Genomic DNA, 15,932 nt, shown 5'->3' on the forward strand with positions numbered 1-15,932 from the left:
TTCTCTTTTTGCCTTCAATCTTTCCCAACATCAGGGTCTTTCCCAATGAGTCCCGGTCTTCTCATTATGTGGCCAAACTATTTAAGCTTGTCAGCTTCAGTATTTGACCTTCTGGTGAATAGCCTGAATTAATTTCTTTAAATATTGACTGATTTGATTTCCTTGCTGTCCAACAGATGCTTATAAGTCTTCTCCACAACACAATTCAAACGTGCTGATTCCGTAGCACTCAGCTTTCCTTATAGCACAGCTTCCACAGCCTGTACATTGCTAATGGAAACCGTAGCTTTGACTATAGGGGCCTTTGTCAACAAAGTGATGTTTCTGCTTTTTAGTATGCCGTCCAGATCGGCTATAGCTTTCCTTCCAAGGAGCAAGCGTCTTTTAATTTCATGGCTGTAGTCGCTGTCTGCAGTGATCTTTGATTCCAAGAATATGAAATCTGACACTGCTTCTATTTCTTTTCCCTGTATTTGCCAGGAGGTGATGGGACCAATTGCCAAAATCTCTTTTCTTTTTTAATGTTAAGCTTCAAGTCAGCTTTTACACTCTCCTCTCTCACTCTCATCAAGAGGCCTTTTAATTCTTAATTTTCTGCCATCAGAGTGGCATTGTCTACATATCCGAGATTGTTGAAGCCTTGATTCCAGCTTTTGATTCACCCAGCGTGACATTTAAAAAAAAATACTTATTTATTTATTTTTAGTTTTCAGTGTTTGCTTTTATAAGATTTTGAATTCTAAATTCCGCCCCCCTCTACTCCCCCCTCCCCAAGATGGCATGCAATCTGATATACATGTATGATCATATTAAACATATTTTCACATTAGTCATGTTGTGAAAGAAGAATCAGAACAAAAGGGAAAAACCATGAGAAAGGAAAAACAAAAAACACCAAAAGAAAGAGAAAATAGTATGTTTTCATCTGCTGACATTTAAAAAAAATGTTGTAATTTTTAATTTTTTAGCAACATTATGATTTGATATCTTACTTTTTTCCCCAATCACACATAAAAACAGTTTTAACATTCTTTTTCCAAATTTTGAGTTTTACATTCTTTCCCTTTCTCTTCCCACCCCCCCGCCCAATTGAGAACAGCCTGATGTACTCTGCTCTTCCAGGTGCCATAGCCACAGCTACTGATGACTCAGAAAAAAAAAAAGTTCTTGCCACCAAAACCCTTGGCACCATCAAGTTGTTCATCATTAGTAACTGATAGGATATTATCAGTGGAAATGCCACTAAAGAAGAAGATTCCCATCTCCTTTGCAGCTGTACCCTAAAGACCATAGGACCTTTCCATGTGACTTGTAGTTGAACCCTTCCATATGAGTTGTCACCCTCATTAGAATGTAAACTCTCTGAGAGCAAGAACGGATATTGCTTTTCTGACTGTATCCCCTTAACAGAGTGCTTTGCACATGGTAAGCACTTAACAAGTGCTTCATTCATTCATTTTGCATCTGTCTTTCTCTGTCTCTGTGTCTCTGTGTCTGTCTGTCTGTCTCTCTCTCTCTCTCTCTCTCTCTCTCTCTCTCTCTCTCTCTCTCTCTCCTCCTATAACCCCTTCCCTAGGGCATCAGTTTGTGGAGGGTTTGGATGCTATTTGAATCTCGCATTCTCAGACTCCAGAGCCAGTACTCTTTCTATTATACCATGGCATCTCCTTGAATAATGGCTTGTTGGACTGGATTTGATAATACATATTAAATGCTTTTCAAACCTCAAAGCACTACATAAATATAGGCTCTTAATACAAATCCTGATTCCACTACTACCTTTGTGACCTTAGGCAAGTCATCCCTAGCAGTAGTAGTAGCATTGGAATCAAGAAGATTCGTCTTCCAGAGTTCAAATCTGGCCTCAGATATGTAGTAGCTGTGTAACACTGGGCAAGTCACTTAACCCTGTTTGCCTGAGTTTTCTCATCTGTAAAATGAACTGGAGAAGGAAATGGCAAGGCACTCCAGTATCTTTGCCAAGAAAACCCCAAATGGGGTCACCAAGAGTCAGACATGACTGAAACAACTGAACAATAACTATAGTTGAGAAAACTGAGGTGCATAGTAGGAGTGTGCTGATAAATGCTTCGCAGCTGGTTCTCTAGACAATTTTAAGTTTCATCTACATTATTAACTTTTTCTTCATCACTTTCTTAAGTTCTAGAGTTTGGGGGTGGGGAACCCGTGCCCTTGAAGCCACATGTAGCCCTCTAGGTCCTCAATGCGACCCTTTGACTGAATCCAAACTTCACAGAGCAAATCCCCTTAATAAAAGAAGTCATTCTGTAAAACGTGGACTCTGGCAAAAGGCTGCACCCAAGGATCTAGAAGGCCACATGTAGCCTCAAGGCCACAGGTTCCCCACCCCTGGATAATCTACAAAAAAAAAATCAAACTATAATTTCTGAGACGTAAATGATCATACCAGAAACTTAACAATTAACTTTGAATCAATAGGAGCCGGCTCCAGCACACCCCAGCCTCAGAGAGGTTATGTGGCTTGTTTTGTCTCTTGAGAACTAGCCAAATAACTAGTAAGCTTCGGAAACAGAATTCAAACCCAAGACCTTCTGACTTCACATTAGGCATATTATCCACTGTGCTGTGCTAGCCTTCACAGATTCGAAGACTTGCAGAATTGTTTAGTCTCAGTTGGAAAGGGATCTAAGTAATATTCTAGTTCAGGGGTGGGGAACCTCCAATCTTGAGGCCAAGTGTGGCCCTTTAGCTCCTCAAGTTTGGCCCTTTGACTAAATCCAAACTTCACAGAACAAATCCCCTTAATGAAAGGATTTATTCTGTAAAACTTGGACTTATTCAAAAGACTTCACCCAAGGACTAGAAGGCCACATGTGGCCTTGAAGCCACAGGTTCCCCACCCCTTATGATATAACTCCCTATTATAGATTTCGTTGTTCAGTTGTGTTCAACTCTTTGTGACCCCATTTGGGGTTTTCTTGGCAAAGATACTGGAGTGGTTTGCCATTTTCTTCACTTCATCATACAGATGAGGAACTGAAACAAACAGGGTTAAGTGACTTGTCTAATTAGTAAGAGTCTGAGATCAGATTTGAATTCAGGAAGATGAATCTTTCTGACTCAAGGACTCATGAAGATGAGTCAGGAACTCCAGGCTCAGCATTCTATCCACTTCACCACCTAGCTAGAGTCAGAAAGACCAGAGTTTAAATGTGGCCTCGGGCATGACCTACTGTAGGCAAATCCCTTAACCCCTGCCTTCATAAAACTGGAGAAGGACGTGACAAACCGCTCTGAATCTTTGCCAAGAAAACCCCAGGGTTGGTTGTTGGTCCACAGGGTCATGAGGAGTTGGATGTGACTGAACAACAAGATCACATCAGCCTTTTTTAGCTGCCATATCGCAAAGGTGATGCACGCACTGAAGTTATAATCGACAGTACACCTAGAGTCTTCCGTCAGATTAAATGCTATTCGGCTTTGCCTCTTCAATCTTCTGAAGTTGATTTTTTTAAGCCACGTGTAAGATTTTACATTTTTATCTTATTAAATTTGGTCCATTGTTCTAGCCTGTTGAGATCTGTTCTGATCCTGACTCGGTCATCAAACATTTTATTCTTCCCAGGTTTATGTCATTTGAAAATCATGTCATTTATGCCTTGGAGGCATTTATAAAAATGTTAACAGTGCAGGGCTCAGGAGGAGTACCCTGGGGCACTAAGCTAGACACCTGCCTTTAAGCTGATTTTGTTTCATTAATGACTATTTGAGTCTGGTTGTTCAAGCAGGTCCAAAGCCACCTAACTTTATTATCGTCCAGACAGCTACTCTCAAATTTATTTATTTATTTAATCTCAGGTACATTTTACACTCTTTTTTAATCATTATTTATATCTTTAATAGTTTTAGTTTTCAGCATTAATGTACATTTTACACTCTTAAAAATTATTGAGGATCCTTTTACAAGCCCTGAGGACCCCAAAGAGCTTTTGTTTATATGGGTTATAACTATTAATATTTGCTATATTAGCAATTAAATTGATAAAATTTAAAATACATACAAATTCTCTAAAAAATAAACTTTACATGATAACATAAATGACACATTTTTACAAGTGACATTGCTTTACATACTTCTGCAAATCTCTATTATAGAGACATTAAAGTCTGCCTTCATGGAAGACAGCTGGATTCTCATATCTGCTTCTACATTTGTGTGTTGCGATATGTTGTTTCGGTTGAAACATATAAAGAAAATCTGTCCTCATGCAGATATAGAGTTGGAAAAAGGGAAGAGTATTTTAATAGGCAAATTACCTTTTAGTATTACCATGAAAATAGCTTTGACCTTGCAGACTCCCAGAAAGGATCTTGGGGGAGGACCCCTAGAGATCTGTGTAGAACGCTTTTGAAAACCACTGATCTAGACCTTATCTCCCTATAGTGTTCATGTGAAATCTGTCAGAAACTTGATATTTGCAACTTTTAAACCTGGCTCATTTTACATAAGACTTTCTTAAATGGCAGCCTTCATCTGAGGCAGAATTGGCAGGAAAGCTTTGGAAAGGAGAGCTATTCTTTTTTCCTTCTTCAAGAGCGAGAAGCACACAGTTCCAAACTCTTTGGGACTGATTCCAAGGATGAGAAACAGTTGATTCTCTTGCAGTGACAGTACCTCAACATGTCCCTGATTTCTTGTTTGCTTTTCTAGAGACTTTGGATCAGTTTGGGGCCTTCTGGTTGAGCTGAGATATCTCATTCACTCTTGTGTATTTTCTGGTGTATTCTAATCCTTAGAAACTTCTCCCAGTTTCTGTTTGCTCTCTGCTTAGGTAAATGCATTTACTGGATATACTGATTATTTGTAATTGTCTTTTGTGTAACTAGCATTTGGTGGGAAGGAGTCAAATATGCACTCAGGAAAACTGTGATAGGACTTGAACCTAAAAAAATATCCTGCCCCTAGATGGGTAACATTAGTGGGGAAGATAAGATGTAAGCTACTTTCTTAACAATCCACTGAAAGGGTTCTCTCTAAAGCCCTCCTTCTGCCTCTTAAGCCAATTTCCTTTTCTGAGCCGAATCTAATGCAGATTCATCTTTCCAGGCCTCAGTACTCATTTTGACATAATTGACCCTCCACTCCTAGAAATTCTCGGTGATCCCTGGCTCTGCTCCCACTTCTCTTACCCATATTTCTCTGTCTCCTTCACTACCTCCTAACTGTTAATTCAAGATTCCTTGCAAACTTGAAACAGTGGTCGCCAATTGCAACCTATTCAGTCACAGCAATAAAATTCTTTCTAATAACTTAACGATATTGCAATGTAATGGTTGCTGCACAACCATTGGTGTAGGTATTGAGATCTCCGCACACTGCTTTGGGGTCCCCCCCACAAGGGGCTCTGGCACGTGTCCTTGCTTGCAAGCCATTTCCTTCACTTTGAAATGAAACTTCTGTTTGATTCCTGACTCTCCTGTCTCCAGCCTGCTCTGTTCAGCTCTGGTCACCCACAGGCTAGAGGCCAGTTCTATCTGATTGACAATACTCTAGCAAACATAGCAACAAAAACACAAGAAATCTGAGTAATCGTTTTCAGAGGAAAGTTTGAAGTTTCCTTTGAAAGTTAATGAAAAGTAAACCAGAAAAGATTTTGAAAATATGGACTTTTTATCCCAGAGGATTAAGATGGATATAAAAGAGCTGAAAAAAAAATAAACCCTTCAACTTCCCTTTATAAGTTAAGGAAAATCATAGATTTAGATATTATTAAGCACCAGTAACGGGAAGAATTGGAGAAGTCAAAGTATGGAGCGTGGGGGGGGGGGCAGGCGGGGTGGGGGTTGGAGTGGAGGAGGGGCACTTACAGCCCTCATCTTGCTTCATTCCACGGTCTTCGGGACAAACATAATAATAGCTGACTTAGCAGACATTTTGTTTTGTGGAAAGTATGGATGGAGTTCCAATAAAAAGAACCTAGGTCTGTGATTGGGTCCAGAACCAGGGGTCCCTTGAAAGGGAGAGAGTGAACATCATAGTCCTACAGAGACTGTGCAGTTCTGTGTTGCTACATTTGCTAACACAAAAGTTGCTGCTATGAATATTTTGGGGTTTATGCCCATCAGAGAGATTTCTGGGTTGAAAGGCACGGACATATTCATCACCTTTAAATTAGAATTCCAAATGGTTTTCCAGATTGGTTGGATTAATTTACAGCTCTACCAACAGTGTATTCATTCTATAGCCCCTCTAGATTTGTTACATTTCTAACCAAATTCATTTTTTGGGGGGGAAATGCCCTACCTTATAGCCTTCAGAAACCTTTGTGCTTTCTACTTATATAAAATTTTGAGGAAGGATTTTATTTTTCCCTCTATACTTATCTTACATAGCAGGTCTCTTTTCTTTTTGAAATTAAAAACAACAATTTATGTATGTATATATGTAGGTAGTTATTTATTTATTTTTACAGGGAGGAAGGCAGGGCGATTGCTAGTAACTGTGTCAAGTATCTGAGGCCTCATTTGAACCCAGGTCCTCCTAACTCCAGGGCCTGTGCTCTACTCACAAAAAAAACAATTTATTACATACTTAATTTTAAACAAACAACAAAGTCAAATAAAAATACATTTACAGTGATTTACACTTTAAGATAGTTTCTATGTGCTATATGCCCATAACAGCTTGTTAGTTATTCTCTCCGTTCCATTCTGTTCACTCATCTCGGTATTTGTATATACATTTTTCCTTTTATGCAGTCTTAGTTAATATGTATAGTTTTTTATGGTTCTGCTTGTTTTGCCTTGCATAACTCCTTATTTGTTTTTTCATGTTTCTTTATATTCCTCAAATTTATCATTTTAATGGCTTTGCTGTATCCCATTACATTGATATACTACAGCTCATTAGCTATTCACCAACTATTGGACATTTAGGTTGTTTCCAGTTCTTTGAAGTTCAAATAATTCTGTTCCATGTATTTTTAAAATTTAATTTAATTTATTTTTTGTTATATTTTAAGCTCCAAACTGTCTGCTTCCCTCCGCATCCTGCACTATAGACCACCATTTCATACACACACACACACACACACACACACACACACACACACACTATACATGCTTCTATTACTTATCAGTTCTTCCTCTGGAGGTGGATAGCATCTTCCTTCATAGGTCCTTTATAGGTGATTTGAGTATTTATGATACTCGGAATAACTTAGTCATTCACAATTATTCTTCAAACAGTACTGCTGTTAAGCTATATGCATTTTAACAGATACTATTTTTTTCTTTAAATGATACATTTAGGGTCCCAATAATGGGATTATTTGATCAAAGTGTATGATTATTCTTGTGGCTGTTGTGTTTTGTATTCTAAAGAGATTCTACACATTTGCACAGCAATGTACAGAACATGTTTCTATTGTTGCATTTCTTAAAATTTTTTTTCAGAGACCTGCGTTTTCTCTTATCTTCCATACTATCCTCTTTCTTCAGCCAAACCCCCATTTACAAACATGTATAGTCAAGCAAAACAAATTCCGACATTTGCCATGTCCAGAAAAAAAAAAACCACCTCAATCTGCGTGCTGTGTTCATCACCTCTGTCTTGAGAGGTGGGTAGTACAGCAGTGATTTTCGTTGCTTCCTAGTCGTGTTAGTGGATCTCTTTCAGAGTATATTGACATTGAGAATGATTGGCATGGTAATAGAGTAAGGATTTATATATGGGAGATGAGCAATATCTGTTCTGTTGGTAGCACTAGAATAGTGTTGAACACTTATTTGGTTTTCAAGGAATATTTGATGATTGATTGGCAGAGTGCTAGGTATCAAGCATTTTGTTGTATAGTAGTTTAAAAGTATGTGTATATATATGTATATGTATATACATATATATAAATTAACTGATAATGCAAACCAGCTGTGATTATGTGAAGGCGATTTACTAGGCCAAAGAGTGCCTGCAGGAGTGGGTCCCTAAATAGGGGCCATTTTGATCTTATTTTTCTCTGTAAGATGGATAAGATGCAAAAAAAAAAAAAAAAAGACAGGCAGGTTATCAGGACTAAATCCCCCTTCTGTTACTTTGAAAGCAGCAACAAGGAAAGAGCAGTGGTGGTGAAGTCAAGAATATGCGGGTTTACCTCTGATATTTACTATCATGAGGGTTAATCTTTTTTTTTAAAGCCTCAGTTTTATCATCTGTAAAATGGGGATAATCATACCTATCTCACAGCGCTGTTATAAACTTGTTATATAACGCTGTTATAAAGATGAGAGATAATATATGTGTAATGGGGGTCAGACTAGAGCACTTCCCAAGGAGCTGAGCATGTGTTCTAGCCCCTTCCAGTGGGATACATGAGCCCTGGCTTTGCACTGAAGGACTTACACAGCAATCCCTTACTGGTCTCCACCGCTGTTTGCCAATTGATCAGGAAAAGCTGACTGCTCTTGGCCTATGAGAAGCAAGAAGAAGTAATTTCTGGCCTTTTTTGAGTCAGCATCTTTGTGAGGACCCAGTCAAAGCCAACTCTCCCTTGGACCTTCAGCAAAGTCAGGAAGCAGACTTCTACGACCCTGCCTTCCTTCTCCCTGGCAGCAGCAAAAATGATTTTATACAAGAACATATGCTTACCTAGGTCAGCCTCAAACTGTACCTCAAGTCACCTGGATGTACTTTCTGTTTTGTGTGTGTGTGTGTGTGTGTGTGTGTGTGTGTGTTTTTAACCTCTGAGACCAAGTGACCAAACATGATCCTGAGAAATGGAGGCTTACAACCTTGGTGGTTACCTTGTGAATCTGAGAGTTCCTGGGGATGTACTACTTCCCCAGCAGGAGATTTTTGCAAGAGCTTTATGTAGGAGAAGAGAACCACTACCAGTAGTATTCTGCAGCTGAAAGGAGTAAAGGACTGTTTATACCTGATTGGAACAGAGGACCTGGACTTTGTAAGTTGCTTGAACAGTACAAATGTGAATGCAAGTGTGAACGTGACATTTCTCTTCAGCAGTGCTACACAGCTATTTTTGTCCTCCAGGAGAGTATAAGTGATAGGCTATTGTTTCATGTCTTCAGTAATTAGTAACGAACTCTCATGAGTCTTTTGGGTTCTAAACATTTCTTTAGTGGGAAAAGAAATAAATTGCTGTCCGATACCTGATATTTACTTTGAATATTTTGTACCTCTTTCAGAGGGTTGAGGGGACCCTAGACATGAGCCATAACTAAGTTTTATTTAAGATATTTTCCCTAGAACTCCAGGGTGGAGGTATAATGAGTCAAAGGGTTTAAGAAAAGGGTCTCTTCCTCTTTTAAGGGTCAGATTCCCCCAAGAATTAGTAGAGTATGCCTAAACCCAGAGCCAGGGTTCTTTGTGGGATATCTGCAATATATGTAAAACACTTTGCAAACCTCAAAGTACTAGATAAATGTCAGATGTTATTTTGTGGAGAGGTGATATCTAGGATTTTGGCCCTTATCTTGTTTTTTCTCTGAGTTTCTTTCTTTTATCTTAGTTCCTTCCTCCCTCCCTTCCTTCCTCCTTTCTTCTCTTCCTCCCTTCCTTCTTTCCTTTCTTCCCTCTTTCCTTCCTTCCTTCCTGCCTTCTTTCCTTCCTTCTTTCCTTCCTGTATCTCTTTATTAACCAGGATTTCTTGCACTAAAGGCAGCTAGGCCAGAAAGCTCTGGTAGGAAAGGAATTAGTTTTCAGAGTGTCTGTGATGCTGATTAAAGCTTTGTAGAACATAACTTTGGACTTTGCAGAACTTAATTAACCATGAGAATTGCTTCAGCAAGCAGCAATGAGGACAGAGGGCATTAGTGGGCCAATCAGTGTTTAATGGTAAGAGGAGAAGCCCAATACACACATTTATTTAGTCTTGGCATCCAGCACCTACAAGTTATACTATCTGTTAACAAACCCATCTTTATGAGTGGTGGATGCTTGTTTATCCACATGCAGGACTCCTGGACTAAGGTCAGTCCGAGAGAACCTAGCCTCCAGTTCTCCTTTATTGCCCTAATTATGTCTATGGCCCTCCTATTGGCCTATCCGAGTCTGTTGTAGACAAAATCATTAAGCAGGCAAAGACTATGAAAGTTTGCCTTTATCCCTGATCCCTAACCCTTTGAAAGTGCCTAACTTCTACTCCAATTGTAGAGGCCCTTAGTCCTGGCTATTGATAAACAAGCCCTGATGTCAATAAATATTGATAAATAAATAATCCCTGGTTATAGTGCCAGTTGATAGGAGTATATGTTCACAGGGAGTATTTTCATTTTAACAGGGGGCTCTGGAGCAGGGGTGGAGAAGCTGCAGCCTTGAGGCCACATATGGCCCTCTAGGTCCTCAAATGCAGCCCTTTGACCGAATCCAAACTTCACAGAACAAAGGATTTGTTTGGCTCCCTGCCTGCAGCCTCTGATGGTAGAATTGCCAGGATGATGGCTGGTTTCTAATCATTTGTTCATATCATTCAACTCCCCAAAGCCTTTTATCATTTTTCTCTGTCTCTCCAAATCCAACCCATCTTACAAAGCTCAAAGGAAGTCTCTCCTTTATTATAACTTTCTAGGTTAGTCCATCCCCCTTTGATACTTCTCTCCTCTGAATTCTTAGCACTTCCCACATATCATTCATCTATGGTCTGATCATAGTCTGTCTAATTTAATTTCTTATATCATTGGCAATGTGTCAGAATGCATAGAGAACCAGCCTGGGAGCCTTGGTCAAGTCTTGCCTCTGACATGTATTGGCTCTATGACTCTGGAAAAGTCTCTTGACCCCCTCAAAGCTCCAGCTATGGTTGTTGTTCAGTTGTGTCCAACTCTTTGTGACCCTTTTTGGGGTTTTCTTGGCAAAGATACTGGAGTGGTTTGCCATTTCTTTCTCCAGCTCATTTTACAGATGAGGAAACTGAGGCAAACAGGGTTGAGTGACCTGCCCAGGGTAACACAGCTAGGAAATGTCTAAGGCTACATTTGAACTCAGGTCTTTCTGACTCCGGGCCAGCTGCCCTTCATGTTCTATGCAACTATCTAAAATAAGTTGCAAAGAAAGTGCTGATTTGCATTTGTAGAGGGGGCTTCTTCACTGAGGCGTTTCCTGCATCAATGAAATCATAAATATAATCTCTATTCTTGGCACTATCCTATAACTCTGGTATTGTTATTTAATTTTTCATGTATTCATGAGTAACCAGGACTCACATCTATGAAGCAGATTTATGCTTGAATTCATAGCGATTTTATACTCAGAGGCGTAGTTATGAAATGCTTAGTACTTAGGCTTCCAGTTCAGACAAACCTCGAACAATGGGCCAAAGGGTGGGCTCCCAGCCCTCTGAGGAAAAGTCCCTCTCTCCTGTGATTGTGCCCTCATGCTGCAAACCAAGGGATACCCAGCAATAAGGGCAGGGTGGATCACAGGTGTTTATGAGAAACAATATTAAATCTGGCAAATGTATTCTTTACTGGAATAAATTTAAGACAAACACCAACGGAAGTAAGCCTGGGATAGGGCTCACCTTTTATCCATCTCTCTACTGGCTTTTTTTTTCCTCATCTGGCTCCAGAAAGAGCCTGTGATAAAACATGCATAGTCACATGAACCTCTCACTTTGACCATTCACATGGAAGTCATCTCTCAAGGGACTTACAAATAGGACTGAGACACTGAGACATTCCAGCCACAGCTGGAATGATTGCCACCTCTCCCTTCTCTCTCATTCTCCTGCCTTAACTCTTTGTGAAAAACCTTTGGCCCCACTCCCCCAACTTCAAGCCCCCCAATCTCCCCAAACCAGGAAGAACTACACATCCCTGAAGGTTTTGTGACCAACTAGCCCTTGGCCAAGGGTTGTTACACTTGTATTCCACCTCAACAGAGATGGTAGAATTTCTTATGCTTCTTTGTCTCCCTCACAGTACCTGGCATGCTCAGCAGAGCTCAACTGATATTTATTGAATGAACGAATTGATTTGGGAGATGTAATACTATCAGATACCTGCCTGCTTCCCCGTAACTTCCAACACAGATACTTGTTTTGCAATGAAGATAAGCATAATGTATTGTCCTTTGAAGTTTATTGTCCTTAGGTCATTAAGATAACTCCGAGATCTGGGAAAGGCAGTCAGGCTGGCGTCAGTGTTGCTTCTTGGAATCAATTTGTTTTTAGAAGCCTCATTTGGTGACTTTATCTTCGTGCCTGAAGTCCAAATTCAAGGACTTTGGGGCAGGGACAAGCAGACTGTACATTAGTGGAGCCAGAGCCAGTGACCTAGCTTCTAAGAGCTTGGAATAAGTGAATATATTGTTTTGTTTCATTTATGAGCAACAGGAATATTACTTATCCTTCCATGGAGTTAACGGGCCTAAGTTTTTTCTTTCTTAGAGTGTTGTCACCTGGCACCCGTGACTCATGTTGCTAAGAACTTTGTCACTCATGGAGAGGGGGGGATTTCATTTGTGTTAAACATAGTGTCACCATCTGAAGGGCCTAGTAACCCATCGAGACGGGGAGGGAAGGGAATGGAACAAGCCTTAATTAAGCCCTTACTATCTGCCAGGCATCGTGCTAAGAGCTTAACAAATATTATTTCATGCGCTCCTCACAACAACCCTTTGAGGTAAGTCCTGTTATTATCCCTATTTTACATTAGAAGAAACTGAGGCAGATAGCAGGTAAGTGGTTTGCCCAGGGTCACATATCTAGTTCAAGTAAGTTCTAGAACCTCTGGTGCCATCCCTAGGCCCATTGAACAGGGAGCTGACCTCCTCAAAGAGAAGGTAGTGGCTGATTTTGGGGTGGTATATAGGGTAAGAGAATCAGAATATGAGAGTCCATTTAGTGCAAACTGTACCCAAGCAGAAATCCCCTCTGTAACATCCCAAACAAGGGGTCATCCAGTCTCTGCTCGAAGTCTTAATCGGGACCTCAGCACCTTCTAAGGTAGTCCATTCAGCTTTAGAATAGCTCTAATTATTAGGATGCTTTTCTTATAGAGGGGCAATGCAGTGAAGTAGACAGAGAACTGGCCTCCAGGCCAGCAAGACCTGTGTTCAGGCCCCATTTTTCACTCATACTGGCTGCGTGACTCTACTATAAGCTGCAGAGAAGGTACTAAACTGCAGTAGGAGAAGGCATTCCTTCATCCATCAGTTCCCTACAGAGATGAAAGCATCTACTCTCCATTGCTCTCATTCCTTTTGAGTTGACATAAGAATACTGGGTGTGATTTATTAAGTACCTTCTATGGGTTGGGCTGGGTGCTAGACGGGCCCGGGATAAAAAAAGAAACAGTCACTGCCTTCAAGGACCTTACATTTTAGAGGGCTATAGAAGTGGCATTGCCTGCCATTGACAATGGCACTGGGAACCTTAGTAGGTATCACAGCTGGGGAGACAGAGACCTGTTGGAGCAACTGAAGACAACTCTCTCTAGTCTCCCTGGAGGCAGTAGTTAGGTGGGGATTGTCTATGTAAAAATTGCTTACGATGAAATGATAGTCTAAAAAAAAAGAATAAGTGGGCTTGAAGCCAGGAAGTCCTTGATTCAAACATTGACTCATATACTTAGTGATTGTATGATCCTGGGCAAGTCACTTAACCTATGTTTCCCACAGTTTCCTCACCTATTAAATGGAGGTAATAATAGTATGTATCTCTCTCTATTAAATGTAAGCAAACTGTCCTTGTTTAGTCCTTTCTTATTGCTCATTTTTGCTTACCTTTTATGTTTTTCTTTACTCCTGTGTTTAAACTTCAAAATGTCTGATCTTTTTTATCAGGAATATTAGGATACCCTCTATTTCATTAAAGATCTATTTTTTACCCCAAGTAGGATTACACTCAATTTTGCTGGATAAATTATTCTTGGCTGTAGGTTCATATACTTTGCTTTTTGGAATATCAGATCTCTTTTTTTTGTTTGTTTCAATATTTTATTTTTTTCTAATGTAAAAACAATTTTTAGCCTTTGTTTTTTATAATGTGGAAGTCCAAATTCCTTCCCCCCTCCATTCCCTCAATGAGAAGGCAAGCAATTGGATAAAGGTTATACATGTGCAGTCATACAAAACATATTTCCAAATGTTGTGAAAGAAAATAGGCAAAAAAACCCCAAGAAAAATAAAAGTAAAAAAAAAACAACAACATTATGCTTTGATTTGCACCCAGATTCTGACAATTCTTTCTCTGGAAATAGATAGCATTTTTCATCATAGGTCCTTCAGAATTGTCTCATATGTTTGTATTGCTGAGAATAGCTGAGTCATTCACAGTTCATTATTGTACGATATAGCTGTTACTGTGTACAATATTCTCCTAGTTCTGTTCATTTCACTTTGCATCAGTTTGAGTTAAGTCTTTCTGGGTTTTTTTGAAAGCATTTTTTCTGTTTATTGTTTCTTATAGCACAATAGTTGGAATATTGGATTTCAAGCTCTCTGTTCCTTTATAGTGGTGGCTACTAAATTATGTATGACCCCAATTGTGGCTCTTCAGTACTTAAATTCTTTCGCTCTGGTGGTTTGTAGCATTTTTCCTTTGACTTAGAAGCTCTGGATTTTGGCTATCATGTTCTTGGGGATTTTCATTTTGGCATTTCTTTCAGGAGATGATCAGTGGATTTTTTTTCTGTTTCTACTTTGCCTTCTAGTTCTTTTTTTTTTTTTTTTACTGTTTAATAGGTTTTTTTCCCCATTATTTATTTAATATCTTTAGTTTTCAGCATTAATTTTCACAAGAGTTTGAATTACAAATTTTGTCCCCAGTTATACCCTCCCCCCACTCCAAGATGGCATATATTCTGATTGCCCCATTCCCCAGTCAACTCTCCCTTCTGTCACCCCACCCCACCCATCCCCTTTTCCCTTGCTTTCTTGTAGGGCAAGATGATTTTTATGCCCCATTGCCTGTATATCTTACTTCCTAGTTGCATGCAAAAACTTTTTTTTTTGAACATCTGCTTTTAAAACTTTGAGTTCCAAATTCTCTCCCCTCTTCCCTCCCCACCCACTCTCCCTAAGAAGGCAAGCAATTCAACATAGGCAACATGTGTATCATTATGCAAAACCCTTCCACAATACTCATGTTGTTAATGACTAACTATATTTTGCTCCTTCCTGTCCTATCCCCCTTTATCCAATTTTATCCCTTGACCCTGTGCCTTTTCAAAAGTGTTTGCTTTTGATTACCTCCTCCCCCATCTGCCCTCCCTTCTATCATCCCCCCTCTTTTATCCCCTTCCTCTTTCTTTCCTGTGGGGTGATACCCAATTGAGTGTGTATGGTATTCCCTCCTCAGGTCAAATCCAATGAGAGCAAGATTCAATCATTCCCCCTCACCTGCCCCTTCTTCCCTTCCTACAGAACTGCTTTTTCTTGCCACTTTTATGTGAGATAATTTACTCCATTCTATCTCTCCCTTTCTCCATCTCTCAATATATTCCTCTCTCATCCCTTAATTTGATTTTTTTAGATATTATCCCTTCATATTCAGCTCACCCTGTGCCCTCTCTCTCTATAAATATATATATGTATATAAATATATATATGTGTATGTGTGTGTATATATATATGTATATATAAATATGTATGTATGTTCCCTTCAGCTACCCTAATACTGAGGTCTCATGAATTATACGTATCATGTTTCCATGTAGGAATGTAAACAAAACAGTTCAACTTTAGTAAGTCCCTTATGATTTCTCTTTCTTGATTACCTTTTCATGCTTCTCTTGATTCTTGTGTTTGAAAGTCAAATTTTCTATTCAGCTCTGGTCTTTTCACTGAGAAAGCTTGAAAGTCCTCTATTTTATTGAAAATCCATATTTTGCCTTGGAGCCTGATACTCAGTTTTGCTGGGTAGGGGATTCTTGGTTTTAATACTAGCTCCATTGACCTCCAGAATATCATATTCCAAGCCCTTCAGTCCCTTAAT

Source organism: Trichosurus vulpecula, chromosome 8 (genome assembly GCF_011100635.1).
Source record: "Trichosurus vulpecula isolate mTriVul1 chromosome 8, mTriVul1.pri, whole genome shotgun sequence".
NCBI classification, from domain to species: Eukaryota; Metazoa; Chordata; class Mammalia; order Diprotodontia; family Phalangeridae; genus Trichosurus; species Trichosurus vulpecula.